The sequence below is a fragment of the Ursus americanus genome, chromosome 32, assembly GCF_024610735.1.
Source record: "Ursus americanus isolate L20-20 chromosome 32, mUrsAme1.1.p, whole genome shotgun sequence".
NCBI classification, from domain to species: domain Eukaryota; kingdom Metazoa; phylum Chordata; class Mammalia; order Carnivora; family Ursidae; genus Ursus; species Ursus americanus.
This window is the reverse complement of record NC_142158.1, coordinates 689,983-712,637: the sequence shown is the minus strand read 5'-3', so window position 1 is coordinate 712,637 and position 22,655 is coordinate 689,983. Positions and strand designations below refer to the sequence as shown.

The following is a 22,655-nucleotide window of genomic DNA, read 5'->3' as shown; positions in this document are numbered from 1 at the left end:
GCAGGACAACGTGGCCGCGTCCGAGCGGATCCCGGCGCGAGCGGAAGGGGCGGCCCCGGGGCGGGGCTTGGCGCGGGCCCGGCTCGCTACGCGCATTCGCGGCTTCGGGTGCGCACGGTTGCTCCCGAGCGAACGGGGAGGCCCCGCCACCGCCCGGGGTGCGACGCGCGGGGGCGCGCTCCTCGGGGCCCGGTGACCGCGGCCGACGGTGTTCCGCGGGCGGGGCGGGACGCGGCGACCCCGCCTGCGCGCTGCGGGCCCCGCGCCGAGCTCCCGCGGCCTGGGCCTGGACCCCGAGGCTTTTGTTGGGTGTCCTGCCCGGCGCCCGGGCCTCGGCGCCGCAGAGCGGGCTGGATGTGGGTGCGGGAGGGGGAGCCGCCTGGCCTCCCCGGGAGGCCGGAGGGTGGGAGTAGCCGACTGATTGCACCATTAACCCCACTTGCCGGCGCAGTTTTGTTTCGGAAAAGAAAATCTTAATTATCTGATGGCAACATTTCTGCGGGACAGAATGAGTCAGACCAGCCCGGTTCGGCTTCTTCCCACTGTGCCAGGGCCAGCCGTTACCCTTGCGAGCCTCGGCTTCCTCTCCGGTGACAATGGGGGATGAGCACCGCACCCCAACAAGGAGGGAGACATCATCACCTCTTCAGGTGTTTAACCGTCGGGGCTTCGTCCGCTGGCGTACAACGTCCCAGTGCGAGGAGCGCTGGTAGGACCCGGCCGCGTGCTCCTTCCTGAGGTGCGGGTCGGCGATGCTCCCGCGCTGAGTCGGGCTCCGCGCTGGGTCCAGTCGATACCCGTAGTCCTGCCCTGGCATTCCCTGGTCTCCTCTCGACCTCATTGAATCCAGACAGCCTTGCCTCGCTTTGTTTCTAACTTGCCTCTGTTTCCTTTAATTTCCATGATTACACCTTGGCCGGAATTATTTCAACACTGTCAGTTGCAGGCGGTTATTAGATGAGTTGGTAGCCGGCTGACCGTCAGCTTTTCCACTCATTTCCCTGTTGCCAGTCTTTCCCTCCAACCTCTTTATAGAACGCCTCCAGCGTGAGAGTCATCATTAATAAAACCCTAAAATGCCCCTTTCATTCTCTCCCTTCTCACTCAGAAATCTTCAAAGCTTCCTTTTGTGCCTCCAGGACGTTGTCCAAACCCTTGAGCATCCTCTTAGGAAGCCACAGTCCCAACCCAGCCTCGCAGGGCTTGGGCTGTGCCTGCCTCAGTCCTCTGCAAGGCCCGCTCCTCAGTCCGACTCCTTCCTGCCGGACCGACTGCACTGACCTCGCTCCTTTCCAGCCGGCCTCCCGTGTTCAGGTAGAACTTCAGCTTGGGAGTACTTGGCTCTTTTCTGGGGGAAGACTTTGACTGCCTTGCACAGAACCCTCACTCTCTCAAAGGTCTCAATCAGGGCATACATTTAAAGTAGGAACTGACTTTGGTTTTCACGTAGTCCAACATACTTCATAAATAAGGAAACTGGTATCAGATGCTTAAGTGGGGACAGACTTCTCTGCAGACCCTCTGTGCTCTCAATTTGGAGTCGCTCTAATCACATTGAAAGTAATCATTATTTATTTATTTGTAAAGTGATGGGCGTGCAAACATAAATGCCTGTTAGAGGCAAGAGGGGAGCTTAAATGAGCAGCCCAGACCAGGGAGCAACAGGGAAAGATGGGGACAGTGACTCATTGCGGGACCGAGGTCTTCCTAGGACGCAGCGACTTCTCCTCTCTTGCTAAAAACTGCTGTTGAGAAACTGGGCCCAGCATACTGCCAGATTTTCAGTTCAAGAGAAGGCAGAAACCTGGAGGGTTTTTCTTCTTTTTTTAAAGATTTAAGTTTTTATTTTACAGAGAGAGAAAGAAGGAGCACGGGGTGGGGGAGGGGCAGAGGGTGAAGGACAAGCCGACCAGAGTGCAATGCCAGGCTTGATCCCAGGACGCTTGAGATCATGACCTGAGCCAAAACCAAGAGTCAGACGCTAAACCGACTGAGCCACCCAGGCGCCCCAGAAATCTGGAGTTTTGTATGAAACTTACTGACCTTTAGCTGTTGAAAACTAGAAGTTGTGAAATCATCTCTGCAGCTCAGTTGACCTCCTGGCCTCCAGCCGGGGACTTCTGGCACACGTATTCATTTTAATACGTGTGTTTCAATCTTAACACAACCTAGAAAGGACTGTTGCTTGACTACTGTATACCGAGTTTCCACTCCCTCCTCCAAGTTTCACCGCAGACAGCAGCATAGCAGTTCAAGGGTAGTCCCAGCCCCTCGCTGCTGGTCCTAAGGTACAGTACGTGCTCGAGGACGCGACCCTACGGGCTGGAACCTCGTCCAGCTGGTTATGGATCTGCTGCCGGGTGAACTGGGGGGGGGGGGGGGGGCACAGGCCCTGAGGCCTCGACCCAGCCTGGCCCAAAGAGGCACCCGGGGTTCTCAGTCTCAGGAGAAAGAATTCAAGGACAGACACACAGCATAGTGGATGAGTGACCCAAGCAGGAAAGTTCACTGAAGTGAAAGTTCCGGGGCACCTGGGTGGCTCAGTGGGTGAAGCGTCTGCCTTTGGTTCAGGTCGTGATCTCGGGGTCCTGGGATCGAGTCCCCGTGTTGGGGTCTCTGCTCAATGGGGAGTCTGCTTCTCCCTCTGCCTGCCACACCCCCTGCTTGTTCTCTCTCTCTCTCTTGCAAATCTTTTTAAAAAAGTGAAAGTACCATCTCAAGATGTGAGAGCAAGAGAGAGCAAGAAACAGAGACAGAGAGACGGCGTGGGCTAGACGGGCTGGAGAGGGAGAGGGAGGGGAGTGTGCAAGCCAGCAAGCTGCATGCCGGTGGAGTTCACCTTCTGTCTTTTACGGACAGCTGTTAACTAGGGCAAGGATTTCTTGGAAGCAGGGTTTCCCGCTTTTTCCTCCTCACTTGCTCAGGGGTTTCCTGTCAAGGCGCCGCCATATTGGGTCTGTCTGGTGGGATCCGACAGGCCTCGGACCTTCCCCACAGCCGGCCGTGGGGGCCTCCTTGCTGGCCTCCAGGCATCCTGTTAGAGCCTCACTGACTGTCAGCTCTAACACTGGGGTTAATCTTTGTCCTTCCTTCTTCTTTCAGCCTGGAATGTGCACAGGATGGTAGGAGCTTGGGCAGCTGTCCTGGACCATGAAGCAATCTTGAACACTGGAAGCCAATTAGGATGGTGTAGTGAAAGGTAAATAAGCCGGAGTCCTTACACACTGCAGAATGCTTGCTTCAAACTTCATATATGTGAGAGAGACTAAAGCCAGGGTCTTGTTTAAGCCACTTGTTTGGATTTTCTGCATATGCAACAACAAACTAAACCTAGCTAATAAAATACAATTATTTTTAATGAATTTTTTTCTTTTTCACATTTTAAAAATTTAAATTCAATTAGTTAACATATAGTGTATTAGTAGTTTCAGAGATAGAGATCAGTGATTCATCAGTTGCATACAATACCCAGTGCTCGTCACATCACGTACCTTCCCCAATGCCCATCCCCCAGTTACCCCATCCCCCACCCACCTCCCCCCCCAGCGACCCTCAGTTTGTTTCCTATGATTAAGAGTCTCTTATGGTTTGTCTCCCTCTCTGACTTCATCTTATTTTATTTTTCCTTCCCTTCCCCTATGATCCTGTTTTGTTTCTCAGATTCCACATATCAGTGAGATCATATGATAATTGCCTTTCTCTGACTGACTTATTTCATTTAGCGTAATATCCTCTAATTCCATCCATGTCTTTGCAAATGGCAGGATTTCTTCCTTCCTTTCTTAATTTCTTTCTTTCATTTTTTTTTTTTTTTTTTTTTAGTAAAGCAGTAGAAGCTTATTAAGTGAAGATACAGAAAAAGCTCTCAAAAGTGAGAGATAAGAGGACAAATCCAGACCACCCTACCCTAGGCGTGTGGGCTGGGTGTCTTTATGATAATCACCTGTGACTAACAAAAAATAACCAGATCCTAAAAAGGAAGTAAACCATTGAAGGTGTTATCAGTAGAGATTTTAAAGGGATTTAAGCGCCGGGTTAGCTTCCTATAAAAGACCAACCCCAAAGGCCCTCCTTGGCACCCCTGTCAGGACCCCTCCATCTTACTTCTTGTACCAAAATATATTTCTGATCAATGAAAGGTTTAAATTTAAAAAAAAATGAATCTCCAAAAGCTCTTTTTAAAAAACAGATTGACATTTTTAAAAACGTTGTCACCTACGGGCGCCTGGGTGGCTCAGTCATTAAGCGTCTGCCTTCGGCTCAGGGCGTGATCCCGGCGTTCTGGGATCGAGCCCCGCATCGGACTCCTCCACTGGGAGCCTGCTTCTCCCTCTCCCACTCCCCCTGCTTGTGTTCCCTCTCTCACTGCCTGTCTCTCTCTCTGTCAAATAAATAAATCTTAAAAAAAAAAAAAGTCACCTAGAGGAAGGTCTTTCTAAATATGACCACAAACCCAGAAACCACAAGTGGGTACATTTACATAAAATTAAAAATTGAATGACTTCTATAGAGAAAAGTACTTTTAAACAGTCGAACAATAAAGGAAAATTAGGAAAAAGTGTCTTTAGCAAATAACACAGTGGATAACTTTCCTTGAGAGACAAAATACTTTGGCAACTGTAAGTAAACTGCAGAGAGGAGATGAGAAAAGAATGTGAACAGAGGAAAAAGAACGATTGGCTCATGAGCGTGAAAAGGGGTTCGACTCAATGTTCATGAAATAATGTGAAGCTTTCAGTTTATGAGATTGGTAAAGATTACAGCGATTGTGAGGAAATCGGCCCTCCGTGCACCGTGGGAATGTGAGTTGGGAGAACATTGTGGAGAACAATTTGGCGGTAGCTAAAAAAAATTTTAATACACATCCATTTTGAGCCGTCCACTCCGCTTCTCTCCCATCTGCACAGAGGTGATGGTGACTTAGGGTTCTAATCAGAGCATTGTTTGGATTTGTGAAACACTGGACCCGACATAAGCACGCTTCCGTAGGGGACAGGTTGTGGAGAACACTGCAGGCTTGCGTGCAATACTCGGTACCCAAAGAAATGAGTCAAACCTACATATATAATACGGACAGACGTCTGAGATCCTTTCATTCGTTAATTCATTCCTTCAACAAGTGTTTGCTTAGTGTCCAGCACGTGCCAGGCTCTCTTCTGGACTCCAGGGTACTGCAGGGAGCCAATCAAAGTTCTGGGCACATGGAGTTGCTTTCGGAGGGAAAGATGGACAATAAGCAAACCAAGAAATGAATGCATAGTGTGAAAGATGCCGTGAAAGTGAGTCCAGATGTGAAGGGTGGAGAGTGACTGGCGTGATTCTGTGTACTGGGCAGCCAGGGGAGGGAGCCGAACGGCGGCTCGGCTCGGATGGGTGTGTCAGAGAAAATTCACGTAAAAATCTGCACTCAAATAGGAAGTGTCCCAGGATGGGGAGAACAAAGCCAAAAGAAATGGAGAAAAACTAAACTTCCTTAGAAAACCCATTGACAAATCCTTGAGATACGCAGCGTGACCTTCCTGAAGGAACTCAGAGGCCTTGATGTTAGTACTTTGCTGAGGACAGAAGGCAATCTTAGCCCAATCCCCGGGATCCCGCAAGTCTACTTTAATGTATAAAATCCCTTCAGAGACAATTTCTTTGATCTCTACCCCCACAAGGTCTGTTAGCAATCATCCTCCAAACATACGTCCGAAGGGTCTCATGACTGTTTCACTAGACAATTGCAAATGACCTTATCTGACCTGCAGCTAGCCCCTCTCGGTCCTGAAAGCCTGGCTTCCAAATTCCTTAGAAACTTGTCCCTAACCCCCTCCCAACTTAAAAGTATATCGTCCCCGGGGATGCACTGTATGGTGACTAACATAATATAATAAAAAATCATTTAAAAAAAAGTATATCGCCAGTCACTCCTAACGACCCCAATGCAGCTCTTCCTGCTCATGGGTCCTGCCCCTGTGACGAGGGAGCGGAAGGCGGGCTGAAGACAGAGCGTAAGCTGACAGCCCGCAACCTTCCCCTCCCCCAGCCCTCACTCCTGGGTGGGAGACCTGTGACTTTCCTCCAGGAAGCTCCCAACCATCTTCATGTTAATGCCTTGCTAGAGGGGAAAACAACCTTAACTCGACAATGGCCAGGCCTCTGGTATCTTGTAGGTATCTTGTAGGTCTGTCCTCTTTAGCCTATGAAGGTTCTTTCGAAACCTCCCTTTTCCTTCCCCCAATTCCGGAGTATATAATCCTCAAGACCCTGGGGCCCCAGCGCTTTCTGCCCACGGGTCCTGTCCCCATGCTTTAATAAATCATCGTTTTGCACCAAAGACGCCTCAAGAATTCTTTCTTAGTCGTTGGCTCTGGATTCCACCCCACCGAACCTCACCTCTATTCCAAAACCACATCACCCATGCTTTAATAAAACCACCTTTCTCGCACTGAAAATATCTCAAGACGTCTTTACTGACCGTTGTTCCCAGACCCCAACGTCACGTCACATCATCCCAGAACACCGAGACAAATCCTCACACCGTCCCGAAGACCCTAATTTCGAAGGTTCTTACCCACAGCAAGTTTCCCTTCAATGTCTGGCCACCGCAAAAGGACGTTGGGAAGGGAAGTCTTTCTGAGCACATTGCTAAGCAGGATAAAAACCTGGGTTCCTAAGCAAAGAAGGAGGAAGGTGAAAATGGGTATTAGCAGTTTCTGTCACAAGCCCTGGGTTAGCATATCTGTGACCTAATTTCAGAGTTTCTATGAAACACCTCCTTTTGACGCTTCCCTTTTCCCCATTTCTCTGACGTCACTCAGAGTAGTAGGTGAAACATGACCAGGGCCAGTCCTGCTCTGTTCCTCATCCTGTCCTTGTCTCCTTCATTTTCCAGCATCTTCCCTCCGCCCAAAGCCAAGTGTCCCCATGAAGCCAGCCCGAGGAGCGTGCAGGACGCAGGCTGTGTGTCGTGAGGGCCCGTGGAATAGCAGACACCACTGTCACCGGGGGAATCCCACGTGCTGAGAGGTCACTTCCTGGAGAAGATGAAGGCCAGACCTGTCTTTAGGCGAGGCCGAATTCCTTACAGCACAAAAGCCATGAACACAAGATGAGAAAACCTTCATAGAAATATTAGAACTGTCTCCAGTAGTATAGGTAAGAAGCCTCTCCTTCATCATTCATCTGACCCCAGGTGGACGAGCATTTCTGGGCCACGCGCAAAAGGCGGCAAAGTAAGGAACCCTACAGCCCCTCTTCAGTTCCCTTGCGTCTTGCTGATCTGGAAGGGAGGGATAGCTGGTGCCGGAGGGGTGGGGGGTGCAAAATGCAAGGGGAGGGGAGGGATTTGCTAGGTCCACAATTTAAAAATCCTGCAGAGAAGTGATCAGACTCCCCGTAAGTGGAGACGCTTCTGCATTTCTGCGTGGGGTGAAAAGTTGGTGCACCTGTTGTATCTTTTCAATCTTGTACCGTGTGCATGCCTCCGTTATCCAAGGCTAATTAAAAGAAAACAAGGACACAAATGAATTCTCAAGGGCATAAAGCACTCCTTTCTGCGCAGAGAAGTGGATTCTCTGTTTTAAATTTCGAACTGTCAAGACGGTTTTGCCTGAGTGAAGGAATGAGTTTTCTTTCAGAAATTTCCTTTTTGATTTTGAGAAATATTGGTCCATTTACAAATAAGTTCTGAAATTTTTTCTAACGGGAAAAGAAACACGAGGTATTTCATTTTGAGATAGCAGTCTGTCCATTCCTCAGCATCCGAAAATTTCCATTAGAAGACGTCATTCATCTTGCTATTTTCAGATTTATTTACTGTTTAAATCTAAGTTCTTTTGGTCTAGTGAGAAAGACAAGGAGAACCAAAGTAGTTAAAAAGAAAGCAGCAAAGAAAAAATCATCAAAAATGTATTAGTTTAAAAATTATGGTACACACTACAGTGCGATTCTGTCATTAAAAAGAACGTATGTGCGGATGTGAAAGGTCATCCACGTGTTGTTTTGTTAGAAGCAAGTTGCAGGTCATGTAGAATGAATTCTTTTGTAAGATAATAACGTACAAATGTACACACTAAAAAAATACGTGGAGGAATATGACCCAAATTAGTAAGGGTGTAACGTGTTGTGAGCGCCTGGGTGGCGCAGTCCGGTCGGTGGCAGACTCTCGGTTTTCAGCTCAGCCCATGATCTCAGGGTCATGGGATCGAGCCCCGCATCCGCTCTGCCCCCCAGGAGAGTCTGCTTGGGGTTCTCTCTCCCTCTCCCTTCGTCCCTCCCTGCTCTCTCTCCAAAATAAATTAACAAAGTCTTAAAAAAAAAGTGGGGGTGATATGTCAGAAGGACTGGGAGGAGGGGATAGATTATGAGTGATGTCTACTTTCTAGGTTGATTTTTCTGCAATATGTTTTATTTTGTACAGATAATTTAAGAGTTATAAAAAGGGAGGGATTTTAGAGAGCTAGGCAAGTGACCAAAGGGTTACAAGCCAAGAAACCGAGGCATTCTCTCTCCTCAGACTTTTCCCCCAAATATAAAACTCCGTGTTTTATTATATGATTAGCAGTCTTTGCAAGCCCCTCAGATCCTTTGGGGCTGCCCACGACAGTGGTAACACTGACACCATCGAGGTGTTGTAAACTGTGAGAGACTCTGACTTGCTCTGAGCTTAGGCATGAGCATGTGGAAGAAATGTGGACAGGACGTCCGGATCCACTTGGCCAGGTGCCTTTGGGTAAAGAAGCATCGGTGATGGACAGACTCTGAGCCCTGAACCCTTGCAGGAGGGAGGACCACTGAGGCTCTGTGAGCCGAGCAACCCCGGCACCGCATACGGATCGGAGGCTCCTGCGGTGGTGGTACGAGGGGGTGTTGGCCGGGAAGGAGCTGATGGAACGATGGACACAGGACCGGGTGAGACTCCGAGCCCCGTGCGCTTCTCCTCAGCTGTCTCCAGAGGATGGAGCAGAAGCAGGCGAGGAAGAGAGACCCTGAAACAGACGACTGAAGAAGCACGGAGTGATGGATTGGTGCTGGTCCTTCCTCTTCTCATTCAGGTCGATGGAGGAGAGATGAGTTGTTCGTTTAATAGGTATTAGAGTAGGTGCTTAGAAGCTATTGTATACTGGGCACAGAGTCCCTGGATCCTGCGAGCTATGGGCCCTTATTATGATCCCCGTTTTCTGGCTGGGGAAATTGGTAAGGATACTACCTTGGGTCACAGAGTCAGTGAATGACCAGCCAGGACGGGAGTCCAGGCCGACTGGGTCCACAGTCTGAGCCCTGACCACTACACAAACTGTCTCTTCATCTGACCCGGGGCTCTGCCAGACACTTTTTTTCCCCCCAACCAGACACTGAAATTGCTGGGTTTAGTTCTCCTGACCACACTCCCTGTATAGGTTATTACTTCGAGTGACCAGTACGAAGAGTCCTAGGTTATAGAGCGATCTAAGACCAGACACAGGATATGAGAACTCAAGGCATACTCAGGTAATACCATCCCTGAAAAATGTGATTATCTCCAGTCGCTTAAATATTAACTTTTTTGAATTGGTCATTTGCTTCCCAGCTTTTAACTGTGTTCTGTTTCCTGAGGATCAGATCTTTGGAGACAATGGAGGAAAAGCTAATCTGACCTGTCCTTTTTTTTTTTTTACATAAAATAAATTTTTTGACATAAAATAAATTTTATTTATTTTTTTGACAAAAGAGCATGAGCAGGGAGAGGGGCAGAGGTGGGAGGGCCAGAGGGAGAGAGACAGGTAGGCTCTCTGCTGAGCATGGAGCCAGCTGCAGGCTGATCCCAGGACCCCAAGATCATGACCTGAGTCCAAGTCAGATGCTTAACTGACTGAGCCACCCAGGCGCCCCTGACCTGTCCTTTTAAACGGCAAGGGTTTAGGGGATTTTGTTCAATAAAGGTGCTTGGTTTTTTTTTTTTTTTTTAATTACAAAAAGCTTTATTGCTGTGATTTCCTGACAGATGATGGGAACTGATAGGTTTATCTAGTTTACATTTTATTGGCATTGTACAGAAATTCTTTAGTATAGACATTTTTTGTGGCATAAAAGAAGTTAACCTTAAGTATTTTAATTTTTATAAGTAATGTTGATCCAGAAACATTTGTCAAATAAAAACAAATCTGGACTTAGCAGAGACTTTACTCAAAAGGATAATTACAAGGAAGAGAGAGGCACTCTTGCAACAGGGGGGACTCTGTGCAAACCTCTGAAAAGTTAGAGTTTTTTGTTTTTTGTTTTGGTTTTGTTTTCTCGTTTGCGTTTTCATCTTTAATTACACGTTGATTGAGCACATACCATCTTACAGCCCGGGTACAGCAGTAAACTAGGTAGACATGTTCCAGGCGCTCACGGTTTCTCCAAGTAGAGAAGACCTGTAACTAAGCCAGCAACTGTAATCAAGTGCATTTTGTGAAAATCTCCAACGTGCAGGAAAGTTGAGAGACGCGCATAATGAACATCCGATTATCCTCATTCGGTCAGACAGCAGCTGCGGGTTTTGCAGGCAGGAACCCTGGTGTGAGCACCCGAGGTAGGCCAGATGCTGCCCTGGGGGCTGGGTGGGCAGGGACGGCAGCTCCCTCCTCCCCGTGTGTGCGGTCTACTCCCCGCGCTCGGACCTGGGCTGGGCTGCGCACACTGTGACCAACACAGTCCCGCGCAGAGACTCCCCTGTGCTGGGCGGGCCTGAGGAGGACCGAGGGCCGTGCCTTGGTCTCTTGGGCCCGCCGGCCACCAGGGAACGTGTCTTCGTCGGCCTGGGCTGCCGTAACAATACCAGACTGGCTGGCTTGCACTCGCAGGAATTTGTTTTCTCAGTTGATTTTCTGGAAACTAGAAGTCCAAGATCAAGCTGTCAGAAGCGTTCGTTCTCCCGAGGCCTCTGTCCTTGGTGTGTCCTTGCAGGGCCTTTCCTCTGTGCACACTGCCTCCTGGTAGCTCCCCGTCGTCTTCTCAGGACGCTGGCCCGTCCTCACGACCTCGTTTCGCCTCAGCTGCCTCCGTAAAGGCCTTATCGCCAAACACGGCCCCGCTGGGGGTTAGAGCTCCGGCACAGGAGTTTCCAGGAGACACAACGGAGTGCACGGCGAAGTGTGACTGCGCCACCCCGGGCTCTGCAGCGGGGACGGTTCCGCGGAGCCCAGCCTGGCAGCCGAGCCCTGGATTGGGTGCCCTTGGTTAGCCGGGGTGAAACAGGTCGGTAAGGAGTGCACTAGGTGACCAGGCAAGTCGGCCTGCGGTTACCCAGCGTGACCACGGTGGGTAGGAGAGGCGTCCCGGCTAGCAAGCAGGCAACCGTGGAAGGACCCGGAGCACACCGGGCCTCAAGAAGATGATGTCACCTCTTCGAGCTCTGGGACCACTTCTCTTCCGTTTCTGTGCTGCACTCGAACAGGCAGCTGCCCCAGCTCCCTGCAGGCCACCCACTCCCTCCGAACCCGCCCCTCGGAGAGCCTGCGGTGTCCCCCGAAACAGCAGTTTCTCCCTTCCTTTAGTATCTTCAGAGCTCATGGTCTGGGGCACCTAAGGGACACTGAGCAAGAAGTCGTCTTGGGTTGTAATTTCAAACGTAGGATGTAAAATGCACATAACGGGCGCAGGTCTTCAGTGTGGAGCCTGATGGATTGTTCCGTGTGTGTACCAACAATCGGACCATGATGTTGATCTCCCCAAGGCTCCCTCACGCTTCCCCTCCGTCAGTACCCACCCCCAAGAGTTACCCACGGGAAACCACTCTTCCAAGTTTCCAGAAATATTAATTTTACCTGTTCTTGAAGTTCATATAAATAAATCACGCACAAAACAGCAATGAGATGCCACCTCACGGGGGTCAGAATGGCTAAAATTGACAGCACAGGGAAAGGAAACGACAGGTGTTGGCGGGGATGCAGAGAAAGGGGCGCCTCCTGCACTGTTGGTGGGAGTGCAAGTTGGTGCAGCCACTCTGGAAAACAGTATGGAGGCTCCTCAAGACGTTAAAAATAGAGCCACCTTATGACCAAGCAACTGCACTACTGGGTATTTACCCCAAAGATACTGATGTAGTGGAAAGAAGGGGCACATGCACCCCAATGTTCATAGCAGCATTGTCCAGAGTAGCCAAACTGTGGAAGCAGCCCAAAGGTCCATGGACTGATGAGTGGATAAAGAAGATGTGGTGTCTATTAACACACACACACACACACACACACACACACACACACACACATACATACAATGGAATACTACTCAGCCATCAAAAAGGATGAAATCTCGCCATTTGTAATAACATACATGGAGTTAGAGTGTATTACGTGAAATAAGTCAGTCAGAGAAAGACAAATACTGTATGATTTCACTCACAGATGAACATAGGGGAAGGGAAGGAAAAATAAAATAATATAAAACAGACACGGAAATAAGCCACAAGAGACTCCTAACATGGAGGACAAACTGAGGGTTGGTGGAGGCAGGTGGGTGGGTGGTGGGCTAGATGGGCATAGGGCAGTAAGGAGGGCACTTGCTGTGATGAGCGCTGGGTGTTGGATGTAAGTGGTGAATCACTGAATTCTACTCCTGAAACCAATGTTGCACTGTATGTTAAGTAACTAGAATTTAACTAAGAATTCGAAAAAAAAGGAATTCTGATCTGAAGAAAAACATTTTGTAACTGTATCATGAGGGTTGTTAACTGGACTTACAGTGTGATCATTTTGCAATTTATACAAATATTGAATCACTACATTGTATACCTGAAACTAATATGTATAACGTTATGTGAATTATATATCAAAAAAATTGTTTTAAATATTTTATTTATTTGACAGAGAGACAGCCAGCAAGAGAGGGAACACAAGCAGGGGGAGTGGGAGAGGAAGAAGCAGGATCCCAGCCGAGCAGGGAGCCCGATGCGGGGCTCGATTCCAGGACCCCGGGATCACGACCTGAGCCGAAGGCAGAGGCTTAACGACTGAGCCACCCAGGAGCCCATATATATAAAAAAAATTTTAAAACTAAAAATAAATAAGTAGAATCATACAATAAGCACTTTTTGGTGTCAGGCTTTTTTTTTACTCATTACATTTGTAAGATTTGTTCTTATCTGTAGCATAATTCAATTTTTATTGCTGCTGCTGCTGTAGTGATTCATTGTGTGACTATATCACAATTTATCATTTTGCCACTGATGGGTATTGAGTTGTCTTAAGAATTTTATTCTATTATGAATAGAACTGCCCCGAACATTCTTCTGCATGTCTGTAGATGGACAAACGCACTCATTTCTAGTAGAATTAATGCATCAAGGATATGCTTCTGTTCAGTGTTTCAGACATGCCAACAGTTTTCCAAAGTGATTGTACTAATCTACATTTCCAGCAGTAAATATATGAGAAGTTTAATTGTCCAACAACTCACCAACATTTGGTGTGTTTGTTTTGTTTCTTTAAATTTTGGCCATTCAGGTAGATTTGTAAGGTAACTCATTGTAATTTTAGTTTATTTCCCCTGATTATTAATGATATGGAGCATCTTTTCATATGGCTGCTGAGCATTTGAATGGCCTCTTTACTGAATGTGTGATCAAGTCTTTCACCCACTAAAAACATAAGGTATTTGTCTTTTTTCTGGCTGATTCATAGTAGTGCTTTATATATTTGGAATGAGTCCCTTGCCAGATATATGTATATTGCAAATATTTTTCCCCAGTTTATGGCTTCCCTTTTAACTTTTTAAATGATCTTTTTTGATGAGCAGTCTTTAGTTTTGATGAATTCCGCTTTATCCACTTTTTTCTGTTTGGTTACTACTGCTGTTTTTGAAATCTTTTCCTACCCCAGGTTCAGTAAGATATTCTCTTTCTTCTAGAAGCTTTACTTTCCCTTTCATATTTAGGTGAATGATCCATTTTGGATTCATTTTTATGTTTGATATGTTAAAAAGAAAACCACAATCCCCAAATGGCCCCACTTAGGTTAAGGCCCCAAGTCAGTACACCAAGACTTAATCCCTGTCCTGACTGCAGTTTCAGCCCCCAGAAGTGTAAGCTTTAACCAGTCAACATGGAATTTCCTGGTCAGTGCCAAAAAGGTAATCTGTCACGTGGGGCCTCTTCATCCCCCAAAGGTCAGCCACCTACTAAAACCCTTTTGTCCCTAAATGAAGGTGATTGAACCTGAAATAATCCTTTTTTTCTGTTGATGACTTTCTTGTCCTGCCTTTAAAAACCTTTCCCTTTCTGTAGCCCCTTGGAGCTCCCCTCTACTTGCTGGATAGGATGCTGCCCAATTCATGAGTTGCTTAATATAGCCAATTAGATCTTTAAAATGTGGTCAGTTGAATTTTTGTTGTTTAACAGGTGTGAGATAGGGGTCTACGTCTATTTTTCCCAGTTGGTCCAGCACCATTTATTGAAAAGCTGGATCACGAATTTGCAAATGCATATATGTGTATTCACTTCAGTTTAGCACTGTGTCCTTAAAAGCAGAAAGTAGATGTGGTGATGGAAAACCAGGTCACCAAAGTTACTTGTTTATTTTAACTAATTATAAAACTTACATCAGTTCATATACATTGGGGTGGTTTCAGCAGCTTTTAAAGATTTCTGTGAGGTTATAATTGACCATTAAGATCATTATTTGTCTTAATAATGGCATTTTAGGGACAATTTAATTTTCCTTAGCTGAGCAGAGAAAGGACAGATTGAGGGACATAAAAAGAATATATTCATGAAAGTATGTTTATTCTAAGAATATATCCATAAGAATCCTTTATATTTAAGCATATGTTCTTCATGAATTGCTTTTTGGGGATGTATTTATTTACCCACTCTTCATTAATTCAACAAATACTTATTAAATTTAAATTCTCAAATACATATTTCACTTTTAGTTAAATCACTGTTGAGTTCTCGTCATTATGAGTTCGTAATATTTTTCAGACCTGGGCTGCATGATCGACCATAATTAGTTTTTCCTTCCTTTGACAACCTTTGTTCCTCTCACACCTAATTGCCTCCTCTGTCTCTGATTACTTTTCTTAAGTGTTTATTCCTAATTCGGCAGCAGCTTTCTGACCCTGTTATGGCCCAGCGCGGGGCGACGTCAGCTCCCTTGGAGCTCGGGCTGTGACCCCCTGCTCCCGCCTGCCGCACCCTGCACCTGCTGCTGTCGCGCGCGCACGCACCCTGGAGCGGGTCCGCACCAACCTGCTGCGGTGCGTCCCCTAGTCCCGATTTCACACCTTCTTCCTTCTTACTGGAATTCCACGTTTGGCGGAACAATTCCTCCCGAGCGTCTTGGGGAAAAAGACACGGGAGGCCATTTTTTATTTTTTATTTTTATTTTTTGGAAACCTTGCAGGACCGGAAACGCCCGCCCACCCTTCTCTGGCCTCAGGTCTGGGTTCAGAAGTCTACGGTGATTTCCAAGATCTCCTCTGACCTCAGCGTCAGGGCTGATGTGGAGAAGACGCCATCCTGATCCTAGTCCTTTGCAAGCCACGTTTTTTCTTTTCTCTCTGGAAACTTGTGGGAACTTCACTTTATCCCTGAGGTTCTGATATTTCATGATGTGGGGCTTTTCTCACACACGACGCAGGGCATTTGGTGGGCCTATTTTATCTGGAGATAAAGGTCTTCGGTTCTGGAAAATAATCTTGTGTTATGTTTTTATCTCCTTTCCTTCATTTTCTCCGCTTCTCTTCCTGGAAACCACGGTGGTTTGACGCACACCTTCTACCAAGTACCCTTTCATGCTCTGTTGGACTCTCTTCTGGTTTCCATCTCCGCCCCACACTTTCAAGGAGATTTCTGCAACCTTATGTTGAAATTCTTACAAGGACATTTCTGCCATCATAATAGTAATTTTCAGGCTTCCCCCTTCTCTCCTTGTTTCAGGAACGCTGTATCTTCTCTTACCTCACTGAGGACTTAATTATGCTTTTTAAAAATTCAGTTTCCCGCATGTGTGTGTTTCGCTTTAGCTCTTTCCCAGCTCCTGTGTCAGTTTTGGTCTTTACCCTGGAAATCTCTGCACGAGCATCCGCAGAGAGCTGCTGTCCGTGGTTCCCGGCCGAAGACCGGCCTGCGCACCTGCTGCTGGACGCGGGGCTGGAGCCAACCCGTGTGCCTGCGGGGCCTGCGGGGCCGCCGTCTGTTCCTTGTCGCCCGCGGACCCCGGGCTCCCGCGCGCAGCTCAGTCCGCAGCGGCCGGCAGCTCCCCGCCCGCTCGCCCCGCCCCTCTGCGGTCTAGACCCGCGCGCCGGTGGTCTCCCAGTCTACACCCGCTGGGCTCCGCGCGTTCTTCCCGAGCCGCGCTGCTGGTAGACACAGGGGCTCTCCAGTGTCAGCTGGGGCCATTCCGGGCCCGGGGTCCCGGCGGGGCGGGGAAGGCAGAGGGCGGGAGAGGGATCCGAGTCGCCGCCTGCGTCCAGAGCAAAGCCTCGCGAGTTCACTCCAAGTTCCGGATCCGCCAGGAAAGCGGTTCAGTTCATTCGGGTTTCTCGGATGCACCCGAAGCGGGAGGAAATCCCGGCGGCTCAGAGGAGGCGTTAGTTCATAAGAATGAAAGATTTCACTTCTTCAGGGGGTGCACCTCCGGGTGTCAGGATGGCCGAGTGGTCTAAGGCGCCAGACTCAAGCTTCGCTTCCTCGGAAAGAGGGTTCTGGTCTCCGAATGGAGGCGTGGGTTCGAATCCCACTTCTGACATACCCTTTTCTCCGCATTTCTTCGGTTTTCGCTCTGCTTTTCCTTCTGCGACCCAAGCAGCGGGCTCGGTGAGGTCTGTCCCCTCCTTCCCCCGTCTGGGTTGCAGTCGGCCAGGGCCCTCGTCGTCCCCGGTGCCGTCTTTGTGCACCGCACGCCGACCCGGGACGGAGACGTGGGCGCCCTACGGCGGGTCCTGCGCCCGGGAGCCGGGGGCCGCGGCCGGGGGTCCTGCCCCAGCCCATCAAAAATCGCCGGCCGTAAGGGAAGCAGGAAGTCCGGTAAAAAGACGGGAAATAGGAAGGTTCCACCGAGATTTGAACTCGGATCGCTGGATTCAGAGTCCAGAGTGCTAACCATTACACCATGGAACCCCACTTGATGACGCTTGTATACACTGTCCATCTGAGATCTCTTCTTCCTTTGAGCCTTCTTTTAAAAAGAAAACGAGAGCTGCATAGAATACAATTGAAAATGAAGCATCCCTTTCAATGAAAGTTCTGTCTCTTCTTTCTTCTTGATTTTTTTTTTTTAAATCTACGAGGGCATTTTTTTGGGGGGTAAGTGGAAAATCCCTGCACTTTCCAGCCTCCAGGCGATGGAAAGGCCGAACCCCGAGCGGCACATGGGTGGCAGGTGGTGGGAGGGGCTCTCACCCACCGTCTCCACCGCGCCTAATTCCCGGGTTCCTTCCCCTGGATGTCAGGGCAGCGCAGGGACCGGAGGATATTCTCCCAGTGGTTTTGATGTTGCCCTCATTTCTGACTCACGCAAAGGCAAATTGGATTTTCATCTCTCTGTTCAAAGGGGAGAAAAGAAAAGTACAGCATCTCCTTCCTATAGCTTCGCTTACTCATTCCAAGGACCTGCAGACGCCTTTGGAACAACCTCGCAGGGCGGTGCTGCTTCCCTGGCAGCGGTCATCGTGGGCTCGGAACCTGGAAACCTGAGGTCCCACTCGGAGAGGTCTCGGTGCTGGCCCGTCTCTCTCCTCTTTGACCCCAGGAGCCTGGTACTAACAGAAGCTTCATCCAGCGTGTTGCTTGAGGCCATAGATAATAGGGTGAGTGCATGAATATTCAGTGGAAGGGCCCAGCGTTAGACACTGGGAGGGGTTCCTTTTCTTTCTCTCCAAGCTAAATCTGACAAGGCTCATAGGGATGACTACCCCATCGTTTGTTTTGTTTTGCTTTGTTTCTGCCCTTTCCAGGTCACAGCTCCCAGGTGGACATTCCAGTGTTCACACAGAACCATAAACAGCTGTTCTTGGGTATGGAGGGCAAGAGAGGACATCTAGTGCTAGGCATACTCATTTAGTTTTTCAAAATCTTAACTTCATTAAGATAATGTGATTATTTACGTAGTAACTGTAAGAACAACACATAATAAAGAGATCGTATATACACCATGACTGGAGGGAACACTCAGATATAAACTGCCCTTCGCTCAACATAAATTGACCGTCTGTTCTCCAAGTGCTCTGGTAGCCCTCCCCCCAGGCTGAATTGCTAAGGAATCCTGAATCATTTTCTGTAGCTCATCCTTTTGCTGGATCTCCAACCCGGCAAGGTGCCTGTCACAAGATAGAGGCTCAATAAACATGGTGGGGGGAGAGAAGCGAGAAAGTCGAAGACTTTTGGCCAGGTGACTAACGTTCTCATGTTTATGCACACACAACTTTCCATCCCATGTTCACTAGTCTCCTGGCCTTAAAAGATGGTCTAATTCATCTTAGATCTGAGTAGTGAACCAAGTCTTTCTCCCCCAGTACAGGTGGCATCCTTTTTATTCCCATGAGCCGCAGCCTTATTTCTTAAAGAATTAAAAAAAAAAATGTCCGCTGGTTTTAAAAGGATACCAGCCCATCAAAAGGCCATTATTTAACTATGGGCTTTCAACTCCTCTCTGAGGTAGGCAAGGGGAAGGGGTATGAATGACTGCTTTTTCAGCCTTAGCACATTTATTCCCTAGGAAAGGATAAGTGGGTAAAGCCCTGGAAAATGGGGCAGGTGGCCATGGGTTCGTTTATTTTTGAGGGTGGAATTCAAAAGGGAGCACCTTCTCCTTGGATTGCCCGTGAGTGGTTCCAAATCGCGCAGGGTGAAAGCGAGCAAGTGAGACCAGCAAAGGGAGCAGTGTGGGGAGGGCGGAGAAATGCCTGGGCCCCACAGTCCGGAAACAGGCTGTCGTCTGGTGATCTAAGCAGAAATGACCTGCACTCACCTGGTAGCAGAGCTGAATCCAAAGAGCAAGTCCTCGTGGCGTCATCGGACTCCTACAACCAGCCTCAGCTGGGCTGTCCCGGAAAAAGGGGCTTCAGAACACATGACCCTACGTGAAACCGAAGATCTCAGGGTCTTCCTGGGTGCTCCGCTCTGTATACCCTGCTCACTTCGCAAAGTAGAAAGCTATTCTTTCATATATTTATTCACTGAAATTTACCACACGTGTGTATTCCGCTTTCCCGATATGGGGAAGCCAGAGAAATGCGGCTTTGTGTCCGACGAAGCTCAGGACGCAGGAGGAAAAGCCGGCAATTACACCACAGTTTCCCAAAGTTTCGGCAAATGCCGAGGAATGGATTGACGGATAAGGGAGCATGCCAGCGCACACCCACAGGAATACCAGTGAAGGAGGAAAGCCTGCCGGGGTCGGGAAGTTGCACCGAGGCCTCCTGCGCTGGCCCCAGCACGCTGCATTGCTCCTTTCCTGTTTATCGGGTTGGGGTTTTAAAAAATTCATTTACAAATTCATGAATCCACTTATTTGATTTATGAGCCAAATATGCAGTCGTTCTAACACCTCTGGCAGAAGTGTCTCAGGTAAAATTTATAACTTCCCCCCTTTCTCTCCTCGGACCCTGTTACTAGCGGCAACAGTCCGAAGTGTGTCCTTCTATACCTCGAGCTGTTGTACCATTCGGTCACATTCTTTGTTCTGGTAACACTATGTCTGGCTCTCTTTCATAGTTCAAGCTCTCTCTCGACCGCGGAAGTTGTGCCATCTTGGGGCGGTCATGCGTCTAACGCTTGTCTTCCCTACGAGGCGCCAGGGCGGGGAACCTTGCTGTTTGACTCTTTGTAACTCTGCAGGGGGAGATCAAGGGAGGCTTCCAGGAGAAAGCGCTTCCGAGCTGAGACCTAGGGGATGAGAAAAGGCCTTGAGGTCGGAGGGAAGCGCTTGGAGCGGGAGCAGGGGGAGCCCAGGCGCGCACGCAGAGACGCGGAGGGGCGGGCGCCTCTGGTCTGCGGGCTGAGAGCGGCCGAGGCGAGGCCGGGCGGTGCGTGCGGTCGCCGCGGTGCGGATGAGCGCAAGGAAGGCTCAGAACGTGGAGCCAAAGGCCGCGGGCACGGCGAGAACAGCGCATTCGGGGAGACTGACCGCTCCTCCGTCGTCCATCGTTTATTGAGTAGGAAGCGCGGCTGTATGCGCAGGGCCTAAGAAAGCACCTGGCACGTAGAGATGCTGACAGGTACTTTGTAACATAAATGAGTGGGTGAGATGAAGGTCTTTTACATGTTGGATACTTCTGGGTGGTGAAAATACAGTGATGGAGGGAGTCAGTATCACACACAGTAAATGCTCATGAACTTTTTGTTGATTGAAATAATTAATTGAAGACCCACAATGTGTTGGGGGCGGTGTGGATGGGTGCTCTCTGCGGCCCCTGGGAAAACAGAGGGTGTAGGGGAGGGGCTCCTGCCTGGACTTGGAGTCTGTGGATAACTGTCTACACTGCGAGTGAGAAAGGGACACGTATGCAGCCGGAGAGCCGTAAAAAAAAAAAAATGACACCCTGGCAGCGGTGGGATTCGAACCCACGGCCCCGAAGAGACTGGAGCCTTAATCCAGCGCCTTAGACCGCTCGGCCACGCTACCGCCCGAGAGCCGCGCGCCGCCTACCCTTCTCCGATCTGAGAGTCGCGCGTCTCTCGCCCTGCTCGCGTCCCCTCGCCGCTCCAGCCCGCAGCTCGCGCGGGGACCCCGGCCCGCTGGACGCCCCGCTCGACTTCCTCGCGGCTCCAGGCCGGCCCTGAGCCCGACGCCGCGGCGGAGACCCCCGCCCGGCTTGTCAACAGCGCTGCAGCGAGAGTGTGGCTGCAGATGCGCGGGGACGGCGGGCAGTGAGCCCCCCGACTCCAGGAGCGAGCAAGTCCGGCCGTTTGGGGGCGAGCCCGGGAGCTGCTAAGGGGGAACAGAAGCAAAGGAGGAATCCGGCGGACCGCAGGGCGGAGGCAAGACGCGCTCCCGCCCACCGCGTCCGGCCTCCGGGAAGGTCCAGGTGTCTCCGGGTGGGGCGGCAGCGGGGTTCGCGCCCAGCCCGGCTCAGGTGCGCGCACGGCCGCGGCTCCGCGGGAGAGGTCGCGAGGGCCGGGCCGGCCGCCCTGTCCTGCGCAGCTCAACCCCGGACTGTGGACGGCTTGGCGCGAATTGCTCTGAAACCCCGGCCGCAGGATTGGAGACGGCCAGTCGTACGGTGGTGTTGGTAAGCGTTTTGTGCAGGTGAGAGGCACAGGTGCCTCCTTAGCGCAGTAGGCAGCGCGTCAGTCTCATAATCTGAAGGTCCTGAGTTCGAACCTCAGAGGGGGCACTACTTTTCGTGTTGAGTGTTGATGAATCTTCCTTCTTTCCCTAACCTTTTTTTCCGCTGAAATGTGCACAGTATATCTTTTTTTTCCCCTTTAAACCGAGGAACTCGCTTGATAAGATTGGCGGGCAATTTTCTGTTGTTCAACAGAACCGTGGAATGTTCAGTTACAAAACAGTGATTTTCCACTAAGCATTCAATACTCCAAAGTTCTTCGGGTTCTTTCCTAAACCAATTGCAGATGCAGGTAGAAGATTTTCAAAACGCCTTTCAGATAGGCTTGGCAATTGTTTCTGTTACAAAAACACCAGGGTCAGAAACTTACTGGCCCTGGGGCCCTGAGAGGAGGGGCCGCAGAAGGCTGTTTGGGGATGGGGAGGGTGTAGGATGGTGTGCAAGACGTTTTCATTAATTACTGATTGGTCATCTCTTACCGTTTTTTCTGGAATTTCTTACCAACAGATCACCCGAGACATACTATGTGAAAAAATATGATCCCCGCTCAGTCTCATTACACGTCCCTCTTTTCCGCGCCTCCTCCTGTTACTGGACTCAAATCACCAGAGAGAAACAGGAAGTGATATTTAGAGTCAAGAGAAACACGGACTCAAACAAAAGCGAGCATGATGGATACTTAATATCTTGCTCTGAACATCTCAGCTAATGGAGGAGGAATTCACTGAGAACCGAGGATACGCCAGGCACTAGCCAAAGCCGGGTCCTTTCCTCTGAATCTATTCTCTCTCAGCTTTAAATCCATCCTTGAATACTGCGCGCTGTGATGTCAGGGCTGGGCACTCACCAATTACCTTTCCCAAACCCTCGCCAGGGGACTTGAATGCAAGCAGCTGAACAGCATTTTGGAATCCTGGGCCTAGGACGTGCTCTGTACCACTGTCCTCCTGCCACATGGTCACTAGGCCAAATCTGTGCAGCCTTCGATGGCATGGTGGCCTAGTCTGTGTTCCCATCATGCCTTCCCCCATTCTGGCCCATTCTGTACGTGAGACCAGCATAGTCTCTCCGAGATCACCTCTGATCATGTCGTTTCTCCGTGCTTAAAGTCCGCAGTGTCTTCAGGGCGCTCGCCTGGCCACTATAACCTCAGAACCTGTCAGTCTCTGCTGGGCGCCTGCCTTCCTGTCTTCCTCCACACCATCAACACTCTCCCCAGCTTTCCGCCTGCCAGCACCCTGGGCCTGCCTTCCGCTCTCTGAGAGTGCTGTGCTCTCTGCTCTTCTGGGCATGCTGGAGCCTCATTTTTCTCCAACTTATCATACCAAGCCTTCAATTCTCAGTTTAAACAAGACGTCCTGGGAGAAGTCTTCTCTCACCCCCTTGAAGACATCACCTCCCTTTACAGTCCGTGCTATTTGGGG

The 22,655-nt window shown here is 49.5% G+C and overlaps 1 long non-coding RNA gene and 4 other non-coding genes across 8 annotated transcripts; 3 read left to right on the top strand and 2 right to left on the bottom strand.

Annotated features, from left to right (window-relative positions):
• Positions 1-24: 24 nt before the first annotated feature.
• LOC123794456 (uncharacterized) lies at positions 25-13,026 on the top strand. 4 transcript variants are annotated; one of them, XR_006780204.2, is made up of 4 exons: positions 25-739; positions 1,109-1,314; positions 3,103-3,199; positions 6,878-12,804. It is a non-coding gene; the product is annotated as an uncharacterized LOC123794456 (long non-coding RNA). The 4 variants fall into 4 exon arrangements; XR_015722605.1 differs by adding an exon at positions 12,813-13,026 and having other exon boundaries at positions 42-1,314; positions 6,878-7,217; XR_006780203.2 differs by having other exon boundaries at positions 42-739; positions 1,140-1,314.
• A 3,559-nt stretch (positions 13,027-16,585) lies between these two features.
• Positions 16,586-16,691, top strand: TRNAL-CAA (transfer RNA leucine (anticodon CAA)). Its single transcript has 2 exons — positions 16,586-16,623; positions 16,646-16,691. It is a non-coding gene; the product is annotated as a tRNA-Leu (tRNA).
• Positions 16,692-16,990: 299 nt separating this feature from the next.
• Positions 16,991-17,062, bottom strand: TRNAQ-CUG (transfer RNA glutamine (anticodon CUG)). Its single transcript has one exon. It is a non-coding gene; the product is annotated as a tRNA-Gln (tRNA).
• Positions 17,063-20,485: 3,423 nt separating this feature from the next.
• Positions 20,486-20,567, bottom strand: TRNAL-AAG (transfer RNA leucine (anticodon AAG)). Its single transcript has one exon. It is a non-coding gene; the product is annotated as a tRNA-Leu (tRNA).
• A 639-nt stretch (positions 20,568-21,206) lies between these two features.
• Positions 21,207-21,279, top strand: TRNAM-CAU (transfer RNA methionine (anticodon CAU)). The gene has a single exon. It is a non-coding gene; the product is annotated as a tRNA-Met (tRNA).
• Positions 21,280-22,655: the final 1,376 nt, after the last annotated feature.